At 35.5% G+C, this 8,047-nt stretch overlaps 1 non-coding gene across 1 annotated transcript; it reads right to left on the bottom strand.

The window, feature by feature from the left end:
* Positions 1-1,801: 1,801 nt before the first annotated feature.
* Positions 1,802-1,908, bottom strand: LOC128294420 (small nucleolar RNA R71). The gene has a single exon (XR_008284732.1). It is a non-coding gene; the product is annotated as a small nucleolar RNA R71 (small nucleolar RNA).
* Positions 1,909-8,047: the final 6,139 nt, after the last annotated feature.

The following is an 8,047-nucleotide window of genomic DNA, read 5'->3' as shown; positions in this document are numbered from 1 at the left end:
TAATAGCCTTGAACACGAATTGAAGAAATTGCACACGGGCGTGTCCCTGTCGAGCCTAAGTTTAGTCCTATTCAGAAAAGACTACTTTTGAGGGCTTTTAGGCATTCCAAAGCCTATTTAAACACCAGAGGAGGTAATTAGAACAGACATACGGGGTAGGAGCCAAGGAATTACTCAAGGAAAGCCGATTGATCCATCTCAGAAGCTGGATTCATCAAGATTGAAGATCTCCCTTCAATTTCCTTCAAGAGTTTTAGGTTTTCTTTATGTTTTGTTATCTTTATTCTTTAAAGATGTTTTCTTTCATAATTATGAGCTAAACTCCCTAAATACCTAAGGGGAACGAAACCTAAGACGGATCTTGTTATTATTATCTGAATTGTATGATAAATATTTGACTTGTTCTTAATTATGTGTTCTTAATTCTTGTTTTAATATTCCAGGATATTGATTCAAGTTAATGCGCTTATTCGGAGGAGCAAAAGTCCCTGTCTAAGAGTAAATTTGTCGTAATTAAGTGGAGTTAATTGCACGCCTAGAGATAGGGTGACAGATTTTACCGGATTAGGGTGAAACCTACCTAATAAGGGAGTCCATAGATCGAGTTAATGCAACACTAGGGTGTTATTTAGAAAGATATTTCAATTAATCAACCTAGGGTTAGACGTTATTAGTCTTGAGAGAGATAATAATATAACTTAGGGATTTCTACGGATCAAGTCAAATGAATAAATCGTCTGATTTAGAGTCCAATAACAAGTGAAGTCTAGGTGGATTTTTCATTGGGTATTGTCTAAATCAATCGAGTTTTCCCAAAAGCTTTTCCCCAATTTTCTTTTTGTGCACCCATAGTTTAATTAATTAGTTTAGATAAACAAATCCCTTAATTTTTAGGCTAGATAATAAAAAGAAAGTAATTACTAGTACTCTTGGTTCCTTTGGGTTTGACAATCCGGTCTTGCTAAAGCTATACTACTGTTTGATAGGTACACTTGCCTTCATCGTGATAATATTTAGTTTCAATAATGATTAATTATAAATTTTTAAAACCTGTCACGAATATCATGTATCAAGTTTTTGGCGTCATTTTTGGGGAACTAAGATATTAGGAACACTCGATTTTTATTACTTTAGCCATTTTACTTTATTTGCAATTTAAATTTTTATTTTCTTTTCTAATTCTCTCTTTTATTCGCTTCTGACAGGTTTTTTATAGTGTATGACTAGAAGAAACCCATCGAGACTATTACTTTTTGACAGTGAGATTGATCGCACAGCTTACAGAAATCAAAGAGAAATAAGGCGAAGCTTAAGATACACAGAGGAAGAGAAAGAGGACGATATTCAAACCACAACCGAAGAGATGGCTGAAAATTAGGAAAATCCGCTACCTCCTTCGATTGCCGCTGATCCAATAAATCAGAATCTTGCTCCACGCACTATGTATGATTATGCTAAACTGAATTTAACAGGAACTGAGTCAAGAATAGTTAGGCCTACTATTGCTGCAAATAATTTTGAACTGAAACCTAACACGATTAAAATGACACAGCAATTTGTTCAGTTTGATGGTTTGCAGGATGAGGATCCAAACACTCACTTGGCAAATTTTCTAGAACTCTACGACACATTTAAAATCAATGGCATCTCTAATGATGCCATTTGTCTTCAGTTATTTCCATTTTCATTAAGGAATAAGGCTAAAAAGTGGTTGAACTTGTTACCACGAGGGTCGATCACCACTTGGGTACAAATGACAGAAAAGTTTTTACTAAAATATTTTCTGCCGGCTAAAACGGCTAAATTACGGAATGATATCTCTTCTTTTGTACAGATGGATCTAGAAACACTCTACAATGCATGGGAGAGATACAAGGATCTGTTGAGAAGGTGCCCTCGCCATGGGCTACCACTCAGGCTACAGGTTCAAACTTTTCACAATGGCCTGAATCCTTGAGCTAGACAGATGGTTGACACAGCTGTTGGTGGGACTATCAATAATAAGACACCTGAGGATGCTTATGAATTTATAGAAGAGATGTCACTGAATAATTATCAGTGGCAAGTCATAAGGACAAAGCTAACGAAAGTAGCTGGCGTTTTTAACGTCGATTCGGTCACCATGCTCTCTAATCAAGTAGAACTTTTGAACAGAAAAATTGACGGTTTTCTTGGTTCTTCACAGGTTCACCCAGTAATGCAATGCAATGCAAGTGGAGGAGGGATAAGCAATTCAGAATACCCACCTTATGGACATATCATGGAAAACGAGCAGTTAAATTATATGGGTAATAATCCTCGACCTCAAAATAATCCTTATAGTAACACTTATAATGCAGGATGGAGGAACCACCCAAATTTCTCATGGAGAGGCCAAAGGAATCAGAGACCACCACCACCTCCAGGCTTCCAACAACCACCTTACCAATAGGAAAAGAAGCTGAACCTTGAGGAAATGCTAACAAAATTTATCTCGGTGTCAGAAACCCGCTTTCAAAATACCGAAATAGCACTTAAGAATCAACAGGCGTTGATCCAAGGGCTCGAAACTCAGATAGGCCAACTCGCCAAATTGATTTCAGAACGACCACAAGGTAGCCTGCCGAGTAACACTAAATCTAACCCAAGCGAACAACTCAATGCAATTACCATCCAAGATTAGGAAGGGTTAGTTGAACCTGAACCAGAACTGAGGCAAGGAATTATGGTAAGTAAAGGTAAAGGCGAGGTAGACTATAGTGAGCAGAAATCGATAAGTAAAGAGTACAAAACACGAGTGCCATACCCCAAAGCGACAAGGAAAGACCACACAGATGAAAAATTTGGTAAATTCCTTAAACTATTAAAGAAATTACACATTAACTTACCGTTTATTGAAACTCTTTCGCAGATGCAAACGCAGTCAAATTCTTAAAGGAGCTTTTAGCAAATAAACAGAAGTTGGATGAGGCGTCGCATGTGGAGTTAAATGCAGTTTGCTCAGCCATTCTACAGAACAAGCTTGCCAACAAATTGAAAGATCCAAGGAGTTTTGTGATTCCTTATTTAATTGGTAGCTTAAATGTTAAAAATGCTTTGGCTGATTTAGGGGCTAGTATTAATATCATGCCCTACAAAATGTTTAAACAACTAGGTTTTGAGAAACCCAAACAAAATAGGATGAGTATTCAGTTAGCAGATAAAACTATAAAATTTCCTAGAGGTATCATTGAAAATGTACTTGTAAAAATTGATGAATTTATATCCCCAATCGATTTTGTTGTTCTAGACATAGAAGAGGGTAGTGACGCACCTCTAATTCTAGGAAGGCCCTTTTTAGCAACTGCTAGAACCGTTATTGATGTTGGTATAGGTGAACTCACACTTCATGTGGGTGATGACTCAGTTACTCTTCAAGCTCGTAATCTAATTAATACTGACCATGTGGTGGAACCTTCTTTACAGGAAACACGTTCGACGAGCACACATGAGCCTTGTTCAAGTAACAACAAAGAACCCATCTATGAAGAACGAAGGTTACAAATCGAGGAACTAGATGAATGGCGAACACATAAACCAAAACCATACCATGACGAGATCAATATTTCACCAAATCAACTTAAGGTTGGAGACAAAGTACTACTAGATGCAGCAGACCTTTTTATTGCCACTCCTGAACCTAACGGAGCAATCCCTCTTACGGTACTCAGCATTTTTCCATACAGTACTGTCAAGGAAATTCATCCCAAATTCAACACTTTTAAGGTAAATAATACCCATCTAAAACCTTATTTTGATGAAATTGATAGCAGGAACGAGGAGTGTAAACTCCTTGCACCACCATGACTATGCAAAAGGGAGGTAAGTCGAGCTTAGACTCTAAATAAGTGCTTCTCAGGAGGCAACCCGAGTACTAACAGTACTAATTTCTTTAAATTTTAGTTTTTAACATCTAATCACTAACTGAGTCACTAAACACAAGATTTCCAGAACCACACGGCCAGGCACACGAACATGCTTTAGGCCGTGCCCATACCACTGGAGGCAACACGGCCGTGCGATACGATCGTGTGAAAATAGAGCAAAAACGTTTCCCCAACACGGGATTCAATAAGTTGCCACGGCCGTACGACATGGCCATGGGAAATTCTTCCAAATTAACACGGACGTGCAACAAGCCCGTGCCCACCGACCGTGGTCGAGCCGGTCAATACAACACGGGCATACGTCTACATACATGGGCATGAGAGAAGCAAACGAAGAATGAAACAGCCGTGCAACATGGCTGTGTGCACTAATGCGCCCAATTTCTTTATAAACACCTATTATTTATTTTTAATTTTTTTATTTTATTTTTATCTTTATTTATATTTTGAAATTACTTTTTATTTCCTTTAATACTATTTTTGTTTTATCTTGAGATTTTATAATTCGACTATTTCTTTACAAGTAATTATGCTTCTTTATATTTCCTAAAAAAAGTTCTTGATTCTATCACAGTTATAAAGAGCTCCAAAGCGCACTATTACTTAGGAACTTGCAACTCCACTGGAAAAGGTTCTCCACGACTACCATGTCCTGCCCGACCACTACGATAACCTCTTTGTTGGACACTATGGTTGTAGAGCCCAACCTCTACCACCACCGGAGTATCCTCCTCCAATCTCATCATTGCCTTGGCCGATTATTCTCCATAACTCCAATTCAAGGATTCCGTTCATCATTCAGGAAGTCTCACTCCTCTCCCTATCTTATGATCTTATATCTATATAATTCAATAAATCTAACTTTGTACATTGAGGGCAATGTACATCTTAAGTGTGGGGGTTTTTTTATATCATTATAAGAAAAATCCCTGAATTTTGTCTTATTCTCATGTGATCTTCTCATATCATTATTAGAATAAATTTTGATTGATTATGATTTTCTATTAATATATCTTAAATTAAAACATAGGCATTTATGCATTGATTGTTTAAACTTTAAGGAATTAGAGAATCAAGCATGATAAGTTGATTTTTGAGAATAAAAAAAAATTTAAGTTATTTCCCCAAGTTTAGGTATTATCTTGAGTTGAAATTCATAGGTTAAACATCCAAAAGACATAATTTTTGTGAGATCTTGAGCCTTTAGAGTATTTATTATTTCTTTCATCCTCACTTTTATTATTGCTATGAGTGCGTCAATATTGATTTGTTATTCTAGAACTTGCTTGATTATGCATGTCAAAACCACACCTTTGATTTGATATGTTGAGATGATAATGGCACCTAGGTTTAACCCACTTATTCCATAAAAGCCTACCTTCATAATTAACCCTTAGTGAACCCCTTTGAGCCTAACAAGCCATTAATTGATTTACCCTCACTATTAACCCATAATTCATTATTGTTGAAATCCCCTAAATTAATTTGATCCCTTTTTTTGTTGAGATTTGATTTGAATAAATTACTTAGCTATGTTTTATTTTGATAGTTAACCTATGTTATTAATTCTTGTTTTTTTAAAAAAAATAATATTTCAATACATACATTTATTAGTAGTAGTTCGTTGTTTTGAGCTTAAGTGTTTAATTCTATATTCTGGGAAGAAACTCACATGTATTCAAGTGATGACTAGTTATTTTGCTAGTTAAGTAATTTTTCAATTCAATCTTGATTCTAACCTTTTTTTTCAACTTGTGACCACACCCCTCAACAAAAGCCACGTTACAACCCTCTAAAGACCTTTTGATTGATGTATCATCTCAATTTATAGTGGTGAAAGTATATGTGGACATTATAATTTATAAAAAAGTTTAATATGTGTTTATTCAATAAGTTGAGTTTAATATGTAACATCCCCAATCCATATCCATCGCCGGACTAGGGTTAAGAGGCATTACCGAACATATTGCAATATTTCGCAATCATTTCACAATCAAAAGTAATACATTGTCATATCATAGTCAAATATCAACATAAAGTCCCTTTCTTAGGTCAACGAGACCTTAAACATACTTTGGAGAAGGTTTGGGACTAAACCGATCTCGTATAAAAGTTACCAGACACTAAAAAAAAAATTCATGGAATCACAGGTCGCACTCCCGTATAAGCAAGCTGTGTGACAAACACACCCGTGGCATAGGCCGTGTGAAAACAGGGCATACATACTGACTTATACCACACGGCCGGAGACATGCCCGTGTGTCTTGGCCATGGTCAAAACTGACTTCGGTCACACGGCCGACCACACGCTCGTGTGTCTAGGCTATGCTCGAGATTGACTTTAAATTGTAGGACTACCCTAGGGGACACACGACCATGTAACATGACGATGTGTCACACACGGTTAAGACACACGCCCATGTCTTTCCCCGTGTGGACAAAAATAGGCTACTTGAAAAACCATTTTGCCACCCTATATACATAAGCTTTTAAGACCATATTTTATAACCCATTATGCAACCACAACATTTTCCAAAACAAGCATCACTTATACTTCAATATCATTAACCATTTCCATACATAATTCTAACTCAAACATATTAATTCCATGTAACTAATTCATACCTTGAACACATGATTCATACCACATTTATAACCATTTCAACCACAAAACTAACTTACCAAAAAGACCATTTCACTAGGCCATATATATATACACCAAATTTACCATTTTTGCATCACATATCATATACCAAAATCAAACCATAAGTTCAACAATAATCAAGCCATAACTCATGGCATGATATACCCATTTCAAAACATACCTCATTAACCCTAGCCTATACATGCCATACTTAGATATATATATTTTCAAAAGGTACCAAAATAATATTTAATAGTGTGGTGATGATCCTTGACGATCCCCGAGCTTCCAGTAGCTTCGATATCTAAAACACAATGCAAACACATACAAATTAAGCTTTCAAAAGCTTAGTAAGCCATATACTAATAAACTTATCATTTTAAGCATATAAGCATCATAAAATGCATATACTCCATAGCCAAATACTATCACAAACCACATAGTTCATATACATTTCACATATTCCCCATTCATTTGCACATATAGCTTATTTTCTCATACTTATATCATATATCATCACTTGTACATATACTTACTTCTCATTAATAAATATTGAACACATTTCCACGTACCTGAATCAGTTATTCATTCATTCAATCACAAATTTCTTAGAATGCCCTTTAAACAGTACAGAATTAAATAGGATACGCGGATAGCTCAGAAAGTTCGTACAATGCCAACATCCCAGACGTAGTCTTACATGTCACCAAATACCGATGCCACTATCCCAGACAGGGTCTTACATGAAATCAAATACTATGCTGATGTCCTAAACATGGTCTTACAGTTAAATCTCAAATCAATTCCTATTTCCCAGACGTGGTCTTACATGAAATCACATATCGAAAATCCTATGTCATGACATATGTATCATAACTATTCCTATGGTTCGTATGGGGATTTCAGACGTCGTCACATTATCGAAACATTCTCGATTTCACATATTCAACTTATATAACCATTCATCACAATTCAATATCATATAAACATGAATAAATCAATTCAAACACATTTATTTGTATATAGACTTACCTCATACAGAAATGAACAGAAACGAATAGCTATTCAACGACTTTCGACTTTTCCCGATCTAATTCCTTTTTCTTTGGTTCTTAATCTATATAAATTCAAATTTAACTTTTTTATTCAAAAAATCATTCAATTCAATCCATATACACATATTTAGGGCATTTTACAAATTAGCCCTCACATTTTCACATTTTAACACTTTAGTCCCTACTTCATAAAATCACAAAATATGCATAATTTCCTTTCATACATGCCTAGCCGAATTTTCCTTTATCTCATATAAGCCCACATATTTCATTTATTTCATATTTTAACCCCACAATTTCTCATTTTCACGATTTAGTCCAAAATACTCAAATTCATCAAAAATCCCAATACAAAACATAGTAATCTAACACATATCTTTCATTTTCTATCATCAAACTTCATAAAACTCACATTATCAACAATGGCACATCTTAAAATCATA

This window comes from Gossypium arboreum, chromosome 6, assembly GCF_025698485.1.
Source record: "Gossypium arboreum isolate Shixiya-1 chromosome 6, ASM2569848v2, whole genome shotgun sequence".
In the NCBI taxonomy this organism is placed as follows: Eukaryota; Viridiplantae; Streptophyta; class Magnoliopsida; order Malvales; family Malvaceae; genus Gossypium; species Gossypium arboreum.
The sequence above is the reverse complement of the archived record's forward strand: the minus strand, read 5'-3'. Positions and strand labels throughout refer to the sequence as shown.